Consider the following 16,065-nt stretch of genomic DNA (forward strand, 5'->3'; position numbering starts at 1 on the left):
ATCAGCAAATGTACAAAACAGAGTGTTTTTGCAGGGATACTGCAACCCTACATCCCCACATTTATGTGTATAAATGTGTTTTATACATATACTAATTGCAAAGTTGGATAACAGAAAAAGAGAAACTTCTTAATTCACAGTATTACACAATACCACAAAAATCCATTGCACTGTTTCAACACCGATACTAGCTACTCCACCAGAATGAGGAATTCCACACACAAACACACACACACACACACACACACACACACACACACACACACGCACACACACACACACACACACACACACACACACACACACACACACACACACACACACACACACACACACACACACACACACACACACACACACACACACACACACACACACACACACACACAGAGACACACACACACACATATATATGTGTATGTGTGTGTGTGTGTGTGTGTGTGTGTGTGTGTGTGTGTGTGTGCGTGTGTGTGTGTGTGTGTGTGTGTGTGTGTGTGTGTATGTATATAGTGTGTTGAGCAGATGGAAAGAGCACTTTGAGGGGCTGATGAATGAAGAGAATGAGGGAGAGAAGGTTGGATGATGTGGGGATAGTGAATCATGAAGTGTAGTGGATTAGCAAGGAGGAAGTAAGGATAGCTATGAAGAGGATAAAGAATGGAAAGGCTTTTGGTCCAGATGACATACCTGTGGAAGCATGGAGGTGTTTAGGTGAAATGGCAGTGGAATTTTTAACTAGATTGTTTAATGAAATCTTGGAAAGTGAGAGGATGTCTGAGGAATGGAGAAAAAGTGTTTTGGTACCGATTTTTTAAGAATAAGGGTGATGTGCAGAGCTGTAGTAACTACAGCGGGATTAAATTGATCAGTCACAGCATGAAGTTATGGGAAAGAGTAGTGGAAGCTAGGTTAAGAAGGGAGGTGATGATTAGTGATCAGCAGTATGGTTTCATGCCAGGAAAGAGCACTACAGATGAGATGTTTGCACTGAGAGTGTTGATGGAGAAGTACAAAGAAGGTCAGAAGGAGTTGCATTGTGTCTTTGTGGACTTAGAGAAAGCATATGACAGGGTGCCTAGAGAGGAGTTGTGGTATTGTATGAGGAAGTCGGGAGTGTCAGAGAAGTATGTAAGAGTGGTACAGGATATGTACGAGGGTAGTGTGACAGCAGTCAGGTCTGTGGTGGGAGTGACGGATGCGCTTAAGGTGGAGGTGGGATTACATCAAGGATCAGCTCTGAGCCCTTTCTTATTTGCAATGGTGATGGACAGGTTGACAGACGAGATCAGACAGGAGTCCCTGTGGACTATGATGTTTGCAGATGACATTGTGATCTGCAGTGAGAGTAGGGAACAGGTGGAGGAGACCCTGGAGAGGTGGAGATATGCTCTAGAGACAAGAGGAATGAAGGTCGGCAGGACTAAGACAGAATATATGTGTGTGAATGAGAGGGAGGATAAAGGAATGGTGAGGATGCAGGGAGTAGAGGTGGTGAAGGTGGATGAGTTTAAATACTTGGGATCATCAGAGTAATGGTGAGTGTGGAAGAGAGGTGAAGAAGAGAGTACAGGCAGGATGGAGTGGGTGGAGAAGAGTGTCAGGAGTGATTTGTGACAGACAAGTACCAGTAAAAGTGAAAGGAAAGGTCTACAAGAGGGTAATGAGACCAGCTATGTTATATGGGTTGGAGACAGTGGCATTGACAAAAAGGCAGGAGTCAGAGCTGGATGTGGCAGAGTTAAAAATGTTAAGATTTACACTGGGTGTGATGAGGGTGGACAGGATTAGGAATAAGTATATTAGAGGGTCAGCCCAGGTTGGACGGTTTGGAGACAAAGCCAGAGAGGCAAGATTAGATTGGTTTGGACATGTGCTGAGGAGGGATGCAGAGTATATTGGAAAAAAGATGCTATGGATGAAGCTGCCAGGTAACAGGAAAAGAGGAAGGCCTAATATAAGGTCTATGGATGTGGTGAGAGAGGTCATGCAGTTGGTTGGTGTGACAGAGCAAGATGCAGAGGACAGGAAGAAATGGAAACAGATGATCTGCTGTGGTGACCCCTAATGGGAGCAGCTGAAAAAAGAAGAAGATATATATATATGTATATATATATATATATACGGATCCCCTTCAAAACATCTACAGTTCATAACATCGAAGCTCAAAACATTGAGACCATAACATCTAAAACCCATAACATCTAAAACTCATAACATCGAATTTCATAACATTGACAATTTGCATCACAACTTCAAAACCTACAAATCACATGTAAATAACATCCCCTCCATGTAAAACAACACCAAAGTAGTAAACACACTTTGTACTATGTTTGTGCAGGGGGCAAGGCCCCCCTGCACCCTCCATGTGGGGAGGGCTCTGGGGAGTGCCTGTGTCAGTGCAAAGCATGGGCTGCCCAGAGGTGATTATCACAGGAAAGTGCTGATTAGCACTAACAGTAACATCATGTGATTCAGAGATATGCAAATTAACTGATGAGGTCTTTCTTCATTGCAGCCAATTTGCTTCTGAATTGTATTTTCTGTGATCACTGAAATAGTCCCTTTTAGCCACAGCTCTTAGCACCTACGGCATTTTTTTCTAAATCCCAGGAATCATGTTAGAAAACCATGTGTCCCTTCAGATTTTAGGTGTATTATTTTTATAGCTTTTAGGCTTTGTTTTCTCCTTACTCTTAGGTTCAGTTTCTAACTTACATGTTGCCATTGGCTTGCTTAATGAGTTAACTACACATTCAACAACTCAGTCACATAGCACACATCTATGACTTTTTGTCTAGTCAGGTCTGATTCTCTCAAAAACTTGACTCATGTCATAGCTTCTTTTGCAACACACAGTAGTATCCTGATTAATGAATCACTTAGCTATTCAGCAGGAAGGTTTGTCTCAAATAAATAACTGGTACCATAATCATGGGATGAAACTAAGTGCCAAAAAATGTAGTACTATATCCTTTGGGAAGTCGTGTACTCCAGGGAGCTACCACATTCAAAATATGCCCCTAAGAGTTGATCCAGTTGTTCAGTATTTGGGAACTTATGTGGACAGTGACCTAACTTTTGAAAAACGTGTCTATTGTTGTAAGAAAGTCCTTCTATATTGCACAGGTTATAATCAAAGAGATTGTGACTAGATGTAGGGATGTCATTGTCCACTTTTACTCAGCTGTCATTAGGCCAGTTATTGAATATAATGCCTTCTTTGGCATGTATCTGTCCATACACATGCAACAACTTGAACACCCACAAAGATACCTTACTAAAAGGATACAAGGCCTAAACAACGTATCCTACATGGATCGGCGCAAGGCCATGTCACTATATTGAGTATCCGGCAGAGTGCTAAGATGTGACTTGTGTATTGCGTACAAGGCATCCTCCAAACCATTACTGATGGATTTACTGCACATTAGCAAGTCAAATGGCATCAGAAATACTCAGTCTAGGGATCTAAACCTCTTCTGCAACATCAACAGAATGGTTTGGAGGGACAGGTATATCTCACAGAAGATGCCGCCACTATGAAACAGAGTTCATCCTTGTTAATTTTCAAGAGCAACTTAGATTTATGGATGGGAAACAGAAAATGTACCTCAGGACTATTCCGTGTGCTAATGAACAGATGGCGCTCCTAATGCTTTAGCCCATGCATGAGTCCCCTCAAATTATCTATGTTATGATCTCAGTTATTCTCATTAGGAGTAATATCTAATTATTGACAATGCGATTGGTAAAACCAATCTATAACCAACCGGGATAGGTTATTTTGAACACAAAAAGGGAAGCTGACTAGGCTTAAAATGGCTCTGCCTAGTACTTAGCTGTGAACCAAGAACTTACCGCATAAATGCCAGTATTCATAATTATATGCCTGCTGTCTCAAACCAGTCACATTTGCATCAACAGTTTCCTGCGTTCCTTGGTTTCTGATAAAATAATAAACGTGTTACATGTGGTAGCTTTCCTGTAATTTCTCTTTCAGCACTACCAGTTTGTTTCTCTCCTTCTCATTTAGAGAAAAAGTATTGCATACTATTATAGCTTTCGACCTCGCTGAGGGTACTCATAGTGATACAGCTCAAATCTTTGGATCCAGGACTTCCAACTTTCTGCCAAGTTTCCCTCCAGTCTAATAGATGTAAGATTTAAAGGGACATCATAAGCCAAAACCCAAAGAAAAATTTCCCTAAAAAGTTATAACTTGAGTTATATGTGTATACCCTAAGGAAACTGTAATTTCTGCATTTTGTAAACAAGGGGCCAATAATCTGATTTAAGAAAGGTTACTGAGGTGAAATTTATCTGAAAAATTAAGAAACTGGAATATATATGGTGAGATACTATTCACTGGATGCAAAGTGGTAAAACAAAAGGGCATCCATGCAAGAGAAGGAGATTATATACCTGGTGTCTCACTCAGTGAAAAATGAAATCAAGTACTCTTTCTACCATCTCAGGTACCATTCTGACATCATGCTCGGGTTGGGCCACTTCTGATGAATTTCAATCTTTCAGGCACAAGTACTGACAGCCCTGAAAGAGACTGTATTAGTTAGCCTATCAGCATAGGCACAATGTATTACAATACATGAAACAAGAGACAGACAAATTGCTTTTACTAGGTTTTACTCACAAGAGCCAGGTCTCACACAATCACATGACTCATATGCTCATGTTACTTTATTATCTTAAAGACATATTACCCCGTAACACTGAGGTGGTCCTTACTAGTGTTCTTGGTGATCTCCTTAAAGTGCAAAACAAACACATCTAGGCTCTCATGCTGCTTCACCTTTCACTGGCATTTGGCACAAGATAGCAAAATGCGGTCTCTTGTATTGCTTCAGTAACTTTCTACCACCTTGAATGTGGAGTGCCACAAGATTCTATTTTGGGTCCTGAAGTGTTAGTTGTGTGCATGCTACCTCTGGGGTAACTCATTCAAATGGGAGGTTTATGCTGTCACTGGTATGTTGATGACACACTGCTATGCTGCGCCTTCCCTTAGGAGTATGTTGTAATGTTACTGGATGATTATCTGAACTGCATTCACCAATGGATAATCCGTAACTGGATGAAGCTTACCATTTTAAAGATGACTACAATGTCAGGTCATACCACTCTCTGTAGCTCATATACTCCATTACTACAATCCCTGAATTATTAATGTAAGTGATAAATTGAAATATGTTTCAAAGAAGTATGATCTTGGGGATAATACTTGATAACAGGTTAAGTTGTAAGGACCACATGTTGAGTATTTAAACTATTTCAGGGCTGTAGGGTACCTGGACACCATCCTGGCATTCAGTGGACACAGAACAGAACAACTAATTCTGGATAGGATGCCAGTCTATCATAACAGGCACACATGACAATAACTTGGTTCTTCTTGCTTGGATTCCTAAACTTACTTATACATAAGTCTTCATATTTAGAATATAGCTGATTACATTTGGTGTAGAAATTAACAGCCTTGTTGATAACTGGCAATTCATGTTAGAATCTTATAATATTGGTTTTCTGCAATATATACTACATATCATTTTGGTCATGTATCACCTATAATGTTGAGGTTCTGACTTACTTGGACCTATATCATGCAGGTCTATCCTGTCTTAAAAATGTTTTTTCCATACCAGCTTCCTTGTACCTTGGGCTGCTGGTAGTTTAAGGATATCGCTTGAATCTTCTGTTTATTCTGTGTTTGAGGTCCTAATCTTTAGAACCTGTTGTCTCTGTGGCTCAGGGAGCCCCGCACATTAGTGATGTTTAAGCGGTCCCTAAAGGCTTAACGTTTTTAATGTAAGCCTTAAAATTTTACTTTAGTTACTGCAATCCTTCCTCTTTTTTATTAAAGGCTTCACTTGATTATGTGTTATTGTCTAAGTTGTTTTCATGTGTGTATTTATTTCAGTATTGTGCAGTGATCCATTTTTAAGCACTTACATAAACCTGGATTTGCATTTAGACACAGAGACATATTGCAATCCATTAAGATGCACCTGCCTAGTCTTGTGTGTTTTTTCCATCTGGACACAATATTGCTATCATTATTATGACAAGCTCCCTTATAACTATGTTGCTAATGTAAACTATTTGAACCTCAGGCACACTGAAGGTACCCATAGTAATTCACCATGGACAATACAGTTTTTAATCAATGAAATTGCATAGTCTAAATTTCATCTGTTTTATTATATATTATGTTCATGTAACAAAAATGCAGGACTAGATCCCTACGTAGTTGTTTGGCATTGTACCTAGCAGACAGATACACAATGATTTTGTATACTTAGATAAGTAGTAAAAAGCACTTATCACAATAAAGATGCAAACTATGTACATACAACTGCTCCAATCACTGTCATTGAATGTTATATTTTTAAGTGCACTTGGATTAAAGTATTGGTTGTAGTTTACATACCTTTTTATATGGAAAATAGAAAATATGTTTTGCTTGTTACTGCTATATATAACTTAGCTCTGATGAAGCTCTGACAAAGGTGAAAGCACCCATCTCTGCTTTCAACTTAATAAACTATGGTTTAAACAAGCAATACCAGCTTGAATCCTGTTTTCTTATTTTTTTAAGAATGCAAAGTAATTTATGACACAGATCCTACATAATCTTTGACAACAGTGTATTTTAATAATTTGTATGCTGATATCAAGCGTCATTCTTCCTGTACAATTAGTTTTCCCTTTTTGTGTTTTGTTCTGAATTAAGGAATGTGCTCACTCCCTTAAGGCTCAAAAACTACATTTCTTTGGTACTAGGTTACTTTGTCTGTCTGTATGCACACACACAAACACATACTCATAAATAAACTGAATTGTCTCTATAATAGAAGTCTCTCTTGTTTGTGCTTCAGACTAGATTGGTTTCTGAATGAGACTTAATAAAGGGCAGAACTATACAAAGGTGAAGATTTGGTCTTCTGTGGTCTGGTTATTGGAGGCATCTGTTTACCTTCCAAGGAAACTGAAAACTACAGAAAGCTGTTTAGAGATTTCTATACATGTCATAGGTACAAGACACAGGTGTCCTGTGATAGACATCTTGAGTGGGAGTGATTTCTTTGCTGTGCACCCACTGAGTAACATGTCAAGGTCTATTTCCCCTAAGACCCTGCAATGGATAAATGGTGTAATCAGAGATGCATGATGGACTATAAAGATATGGGCTTTGTTCCTCCTTATTTCAGCTTCCTTAAGGGTCAGAAACTGACTACATTGTTATTTTTGCATGCATTTTGTCTTTTTGAAACACAAATAGAATTAGATAATTGCAGCTTCTGAATAAATACATAAATGAAAAACCCTTAATATTCTGCACCCACTTACAGTATACTAGATATTAATGTTTAAAGAAAAAAACTTTAAAATGTAATTCTGGTGCACCTTTAAGGTTGTATTCCATAATAGTGTATTCCATAATCTGTGCTGCTCACAGATTGGCTCTACAGAATCTTCCTTACCTGCTCTAACCCGCTCCGTTCAACCTGTGGGCTCACTCTGCTCTCCTACCCCACCCCCAAATTCCACTCACCCTTAGTGCTCCTACATTTATACTTCTGAGGCCACACCCCCTCAATAACTATCCAATAGCTTTTAACAACTTATTGTAAATCACATACCTACAAACCCACTCCCATACTAGGAATACGTTTACCACCCCTGGAAGACTACATCACACTAGACTATCTCACTACCAGCCACTACACTTCTGACTATATTCTTTGGTTATCTCACTACCAGCCTCTACACTCCTGACTATATTCTTTGGTTTTACCCACCATGCCCTTAACCCACAAACCAATACCTATAAATATGTTGCTCTTACTTGCAGAGCTATCTATTCAATCTACTCCATATATCCTTACCTTTTATGAAAACCTACATTATACCGGTTCCCATCATCCCTTAAAACAAACATTACTTTTAAATCAACTAACCTTCCAAAGCCATTCAAACATAACATCTACCTCAACCTATCTCTCACCTAAATATCATAGAGTAGCCCATATTACTTTCCTTCAATCTAGGAAATCACAATATATTTTCTGTAAATTACTGAAGCTTACATATACTCATCAACAACATCCTCTCCTCCATGGTGACATTCATCCCAACCCAGGACCAAACAGCAACACAACTATAAACCCCATCCTACCTCATCCCTCTACCCCATTCACTCTCAATAGAACCCCTAATTATCTGCTTATAGCACATCTCAACATACGGAGCTTAAATAATAAACTTAGTCAACTACATGCTCTACTAGACATACACTCATTTGATATCCTTTGTTTAACTGAAACCTGGCTCAAACCAGTAAAAAAGGATAATGAAATTATCCCACCTGGTTATAGTATCCTAAGAATAGACCAAACAATCAAAAAGGGTGGTGGGGTAGCAATTATGTATAAATCTAAATTACAGGTAACTTCACTAAATGTACAACCACCTTTAGATAGCAATGTTGAAATCCTTATCTCCAAGCTACAGGTTAATGCCAGCAAATCTATATACATAATATGCTCCTACCTACCTCCAGGCAATAACATTAGCATCCTAGAAAATATCCTCTGCTGGCTTTCTACATCCTTCCCACAAGAAACCATTGTACTTGGTGATTTTAATATAGAGTGGAACACCTGCACCTCACACAAACCCACAGCCCACATAAACCTCTATGTTTTTTCCCCAACAATCACCACCCCCACCAGAATCCATAAACCCAGTAGCAAAGAGAGTATCTTAGACTGGATCTTAGTAAATAGTCATCCCCTCTCTTATAAAGTACCCTTCCTGACAATATCAGTGACCATTCACTTACTTATATACTCAAACAAAAAAAACTTTATTCCCAACCAAACTACCTTTAAAAGTACCCGGAACAAAAATAATTTTAATCCAACAAGCTTCAAGCCTGTGACTGGTCACCCTTAAAACAACTCCCACTTGAGGAAGCAGTATCCTACTTTAACTCCAAATTCTTACAAATCTTGGAATTCCATGCCCCCTCTCACTCTATAAAAACTAGAAATAAAGCAGCTCCATGGCTCACTAAAGAGACTAGGCAACAAATCTTACAGAGAAATAAAATCTGGTCTAATTGGAGAAACACTAAAAACCCACTTGATCATCAAAACTTTAAACAGCTGAGAAATGCCACCAAAAAATCAATACTACTTGATAAAAAAAAACTATTACTATAAATTCCAACAAAAGCACCAACAACAACCACAAACCTTCTGATCAGGCATAAATAGACTATTACACCCTGGCCACTCCAAGACACCAACCCCAACACTCCCAACCAGATTGCTGATGTTTTCAATACCTTTTTCACTGAAACTGTCCAATCTCTAGCAAACTCTTTACCACCGGTTAGCTCGACCCCCCCCCATCCTCCCTAGCTAACATACCTACTATCTTTCATTTAAAACCAATTCCTACATCCCTCATTAACACCCTACTTCACAAACTTAAACCATTAACTCCCTCAGCTGATCTCCTACCAGCTGAATACCTTCAAACTGCAGCAAAAGTTCTTGCCTATCCAATCTCTATCCTAATTAATAGAACCATTACTGAATGTTCCATCCCATCTCTCTGGAAAATATTTCACATCATTCCACTTCACAAGGGTGGTAACTCAATTGAACTCTCTAACTTTCGTCCTATAGCCCTACTTTTTCCTTTAGCCAAAATCATGTAAAAATGCATCCATCAACAACTTCTGGATCACCTTCTCCAAAATAACCTACTATCAGACTGTTGGCATGGTTATAGTCTTTTCCATAGTACTACCACTGCTCTCCTATCCTTCTCTGACTGCATTAACAAACATCGTAATAATACCATGGTCTCTTCTGCACTCTTTATTGACTTATCTAAAGCTTTTGACATGGTTAACCATCAACTACTTCTGAACATACTAAAATCACTTTCACTCAACACACTGAAATTAAAATGGTTCAACTCTTACCTACAGCAAGCTGTCCTTTGGGACAATAACCTATCCACACATCTCCCTATTACCCTTGGTATCCTTCAAGGTTCTATCCTGGGACCTCTGCTCTTCTCCATTTTCATCAATGATCTTAGTATAAATCTTCCTCTAGCTACCTGCATACAATATGCAGATGACTGCACACTAATTTGTAATGCCTCTTCTTCATCAGAACTCCAATCCATCACCCAAACAGTATTTAACCTAGTTGAAAACTGGTTCCTTCAACGTTGCCTTCTCCTAAATGCCAAAAAAACAAAACTATTGCTATTTACTCTAGCTCTAAAATCATCCCCAATAAATTTTTCCATTACATCCAACGATGGTACTGTCATAGCTCCTGACCCAACTACCAAACTCTTAGGTGTAATAATTGACCACAACATTAACTTTGACTCACATATCAACTTTACTATTAAATCACTAAACAGAAAACTTGGTTCTCTGCATAGGATAAAACCTTTCCTTACCCCTGAAGCCAGAACTACCATTGCCCATACCCATCTGATTTCTACCCTCCTCTATGCCTCCCCCATTTATACTAATCTTTCCAAAAGCAACCTTATTAAGCTGGAAACCTCCTATAACAACATTGCCAAATTTGCTACAGGCTCTCCATTTAGAACTCACCATTGCCTGAATCTCAAACAGCTGGGATGGCTAGAACTGCAAAACCAGATGATATTTCAACAACTCACCCTCACCCATAAGATTCTGTACTATCCTAGTAATACTCCTACTCTCTGTAGCCTTATCTCCCCCTATGTAAATCTTACTACCCTTCACTCAGCAAATAAATCACTGGTTACCATCCAGAAATCCCACAACAAAGCAGGTGATTCTCTTTTCTCTAATTCTGTGGGGAGGATTTAGAATAGGCTTCCCAGCAAACTTGCATCACTGTCATCATTACCACTCTTCAAAATCCAACTAAAAATTCTACTAAAGACACAATGGCTATGCCCATGTACTAACCCAGACTAACACTAATCCAGTACATTGTTACTGTTTACCTCTCTCACATTAACCTTAAAGTAGGATTAGTAATCCTCCCCTTTCTCCCAATTTTAAGTCTAGTTTTTCTCAGAGAACTACCATTTAAGTATGTACTTTGTAACACTCACCCAGCTGTGAGCATTACTGCTCCACCTTGTATATAGAGTAACAGTCTTTCTACTTTGAGAGTATTATTTATTTAGATGTATATATGCAAACTTTTTTTATTATCTTAGAGATATACTTTATTAATCAACTGTAATACTTTTATTTCAATCCTTACTTCTTTCCTAACCTACTTTATGATGAATGTCTAACGCTTTAGCATGTAAATAGTACTGTATTGTTTTGTTAAACTCTGTAGTCAATTGCTTTAAAGTTAGCCTTTTGATGTAAATCTCCATCAACAATGTATTTCAAATAATCTTTAGTTTTGCTGTACTGTTTTATTAGCTTAATTTTGGAGCTTATCTCCCAGGCCTCTACTGAAAATGGACATGTATCCAGTTGGACTAGCCCGGTCAACAAATGTAAAATAAAATAAAATAAATAAATAGTTGGTTTAAAAGACACAGAAAAAGTATACTTCAGGATCTCTGGTTAAATGGTATAGTTTTGGGGGGAAAAAGAAAAAGGGTGTATATTACACTGTCATTAGCACACTGGATTCCTCTTTGGAAGAATGGATTAGAAAAAGAGACTTAAGAGTCTTAAAGTAAGTTCTTGGAAAGTAAAGAAGTGCAATCATCATCACAAAGAAGCTATCAGGATTACAATTAATTTGCTGCTGGGTGCAAAGATTTCAAATCAGAAATAAAAAGCAGTTTACATTTGCTAAAACTGAATCAATGTAATAATGAGGGAAGACATGTCAAAGAGCTTAGAGCTTTTGTATGGGTGGTAGCTATACAGGATTATAAGCAAAGAAAATGCAAAGATAATAAGGTGCAGAAATAGTGCTGTCCAGTTTAATCCACAATGCACATAAACTGAGTAGCAGGGCACTCGAGATTTGAACGGTGAGTGCACTTTTCTGTATGCTGTTATTGAATGCATGCTGCAACTGAAGAAATCGAGTAAACCAACATTAATAAATTGTTTTTGGAAGTGTTGAACTATTTGTGATGTACTGTTATTGTTGTTTGACTGTTGTAGTTAAACAGAATATTTAATTACAATGACTCAGTACAGCCACTTTTTTGAATATCTTTTGAATGAAGTAGTGAAATTGCAACTTCTTTGAATTGCTGCATACGTGTATGCAACATTATCAGCATTAATTTACTTGTTGAAGAATATAAGTAAACTTCTGTCAAAATGTGCAGTCTGTATCCATATCATTATTTAGATATGTTTATGCAAGTACTTGCGTACAGTATTCATGTAGTCTGAGGCCAAAACTAACAATCCCTCATTACCTTTAATTAGTATCAGAAGGCTAATCCCTAGGAAAAGTCAGCACTGTAATTTCTCCAGCACATTGTCTTTTCTACCAACTTGTGTAGATTGCAGTACTACCCTCTGTTCCTGTGAGCAAAGTGGAAACTGTAGATGGTCCCTGACTGCCACTAACATCCCCATTGGTTTGAAGTGCTAACTTAGACGGAACATTTTTTTTTTTAAGATAACTGCCCCCTTATTGGAGCTATCTGCGCAGTTGTTTTTCATGTTGCATACTTATTTTTATTTGTGGGGAGTCAAGGATCCAGAGACACCACCTGATCCCAGCACAAATACCCCATGTGTATTGTAGTACTGCAACCAGACTACAATACTTTAAGCAAAATGGAAAGCAAGAAAAAGCCTAATGACTGATGTTAATGTCAAGAGTCCACCAGCCAAGATGTGACATACTGAGGTGTAGATTCTCTTTACTGCCTGGATACACTAACCATACTTCAAAACGTTATGTTGGAATTACCCCTTCTATACCCCACAGACAGACAGACAGACATCTGACCTCCATGGATAGAAAAGAGATGAGTAATGAAATTATCAGTGTTAACCACTTGATATGACTAGCTCAAAGGTAAAGAGAATCGGCATCCAGCAGCAGCATGTTTTTTTCATCTAGTAGGTTTGGGAACTCCCAGGTGGGGAATCGTGCTTCTCATAACAAAGGTGAGTAATTATGTGGGTATGTGCGTGATTGCCTGTCTTAGGATGACAACATACCCTGACATCATTGTATCTGTCTCTTCTCCTAAAGGTCAATTATACCTTCCTCCTTTTGATATGTGTATTGAATGATGTTACTTTTGTACCATGTTCATAGAATTATGGGAGATTATTAAAAGCCCTTTTAAGCCTAGCCATTCATGCCCCAGTTTTTTAGTTATCAGTGCCCAGGACTACTTTGAACTGAACCAATCACCATCTTGGAACCATTAGCCAGTATGAGGTTAATGGCTTCCATGCCATGCGTGAATCGCTTAAAAATAGACACATGGGATAAGGGCCAGGGAAGGGCAAGAGGCTGATCAAACAGCTGCCAGTGATTATAAATGGAGAAATTTAGTAGAAGTATAAAGAGTCTGTTCAATGCATTAAAAAAGAATGAAATAAAAAGAGGGATGGAGGTATAAAAAATGTTTGTGAAAGCCACCTAAAGAGATTTCTTCTCCAAGCCATATTCCTTGCTCTCCTGAAAACTTCTCACATACTGATTTTTCTCAGAGAATTCTCCAATCTTCTCACTCAGCCGAACATTATTTTGTTTTCCTCATAAATTCATCAAAATCCCCCAGAATACTTCTTATCTTTCTACCTCTACAAAATCACAAGCAAACAAACTGAACCTCTACTAGAAGAGTTTCCTCTAGACTCTCCCTGTGGTCCTGATAACCACTGCACTTGGTTTTTCTACCACTATAAAGATTTCATAGCCACGCCAATAAAACGCATCTACAACTTTAGCCTCACATCCCATACCATTCCTTCTATCTGCAGTCTTTGTCAGACCTGTACTAAAAGATCACAAATCCTCCTCAGCCTCCCTATTCTGTCTCATTTCCATACTTCCTGTGCTTGGTAAAATTCCTTCAGGAAATCATTTACAACCACCTCACAACTTACTTTGACAAATACCCCTTGCTTCTCTGAAGCAACATGGCTTTGGGACAGGTAGAAGTACCATAACTGCTCTCTGGACACTCAGTGATGACATCTTTACTAAAGCTGATAAAGACAACCTCACACTGGGCAGTATTCATTGACCTTACCCAGGCCTTTTACCTAGTTAACCACTCTATTCTATTATCTCACTTATAGTGGTGCAGCGGTTACCATTGCCGCCTCACAGCAAGAGGTTCGATTCTCGGCTGGGGTGCTTTCTGTGCGGAGTCTGCATGTCCTCCCTGTGGTTGCGTGGGTTTCCTCCGGGTGCTCCTGTTTCCTCCCACATCCCAAAGACATGCAGTAGGTGGATTGGAAACTCTAAATTGGCCCTAGGTGCGAGTGTGTGCATGTGTGTGCCTTCTGTGGAAGGTTGGGCGCCTGGCTTGCAACTCCACTCTGTAAAACTCCACTGCCAATCATGAGTGGACAAATGATCCGCTGTGGCAACCCCTGACCGGGAAAAGCCGAAAGAAGAAGAAGATATTGATTTAAGATCTGAATCTACCCAATGGTTCAGAAATTTCCTGACCAACCAAACCTTCACAGCTAAAACTGGGCCTGCCTTATCAGATACAGCCTTTGCTTTTTGAGGGGTTCCTCATGGATCAGTTCTTGCTCTAACACTGTTCTCCATTTTTATAAATAAAATGCCTTTTGACCTACTTAATCTAAAACTCTTTCTTTACACTGATGGCACGGTTATCTATAGGCCTAACCCTTCTCCTGACATCATCCAAAATCAGCTTCAAGTTGGCCATCTACAAATTAACAATTGGACTTGCTCTAAAAATAATATTTTTCAACTATATTTAAAAAATTCCATGCTGTTTGGCCCCTAGAAAAGGCTCTAAAGCCACTAGCCTTCTGCATATAAAAGACCCAGAGAACAACTTAATTGAATCCATCACATAATCTAGACACCTTGGCATTTGGTTGAGCAGTCATTGAACTTCCAAGACTACATTTAGAAAGTCAGATCCAAAGCCAACTATGTCCTGTTTTGGGCCCCAAAAATATCTAATTTACTAATACAACCTGCTAGGGCAGCCTTAGGCAAAGGTGCTCTGCTTGCACAAGTATTCACCAATCCCCTAAAAAAACTACTATTTTAAAATATCTTTTCTAACAGAATCTGCCATTTCATCACCTAATCCCCAGTGTGGATGGAGAGAGAATAAAATCAGCAAAAAAGGAAAGTAGTATTGCTGGAATTTAAATCATCCTCAAGTCTTGGTGAGTACCTTCATGAGGTGGACTCTGTTTTTACAAAATCTCATAGTGACAACACTGACATATTGACTATATTTTATGTAGCATATATCATGGACAGAAGTAACTTAAAAAAAAAAAAAAAAAACTGGATGCACAAGTAAAAAAGTCCCCAATCCTGGTATGCACACTGGTGCCAGGGCTGCAAAAAATGACACTGTAGAATCCTCAAGACACGGAAACATTCCTACAATGCTGTTAGGCCAGGCTCAGGGGAGGATGGCCCCCTCCCTGTTATAGAAGGAAGCAGTAGTCCACAAAAACCACAAAAACTCACAAGCCAAAAAAAAAACAGCCATAAAGTTGATAGTGTGGACTACTGAGGATAATGCATAAAAAGAAATTATGTATTGTTACTGCTATGCAAGAAGCCCAAAATTTCCGGAGAGAAAATATTCAAAATGATTAAAAGAGAAACTAGAAGAAAGAAAAATATTTGCACAAGAAAAACTGTCAAAGCTTCAAATGCAAATTTGTGTTCATTAATATAACAGATTCTGGAAAAACATTATACAGACCATGAAACATTGGGCCATTTGGAAAAAGAAGTGATTTGGTAAGTGCAAACATATAAAGAAAAAAAACTAGAGATTTTTGAAAAGTTTAAAAAAAAACATGGACATGGAAAAGAAAGAGAGATT

The sequence above is a fragment of the Protopterus annectens genome, chromosome 6.part0 (assembly GCF_019279795.1).
Source record: "Protopterus annectens isolate FY-2018-M chromosome 6.part0, PAN1.0, whole genome shotgun sequence".
NCBI lineage: Eukaryota > Metazoa > Chordata > Ceratodontiformes > Protopteridae > Protopterus > Protopterus annectens.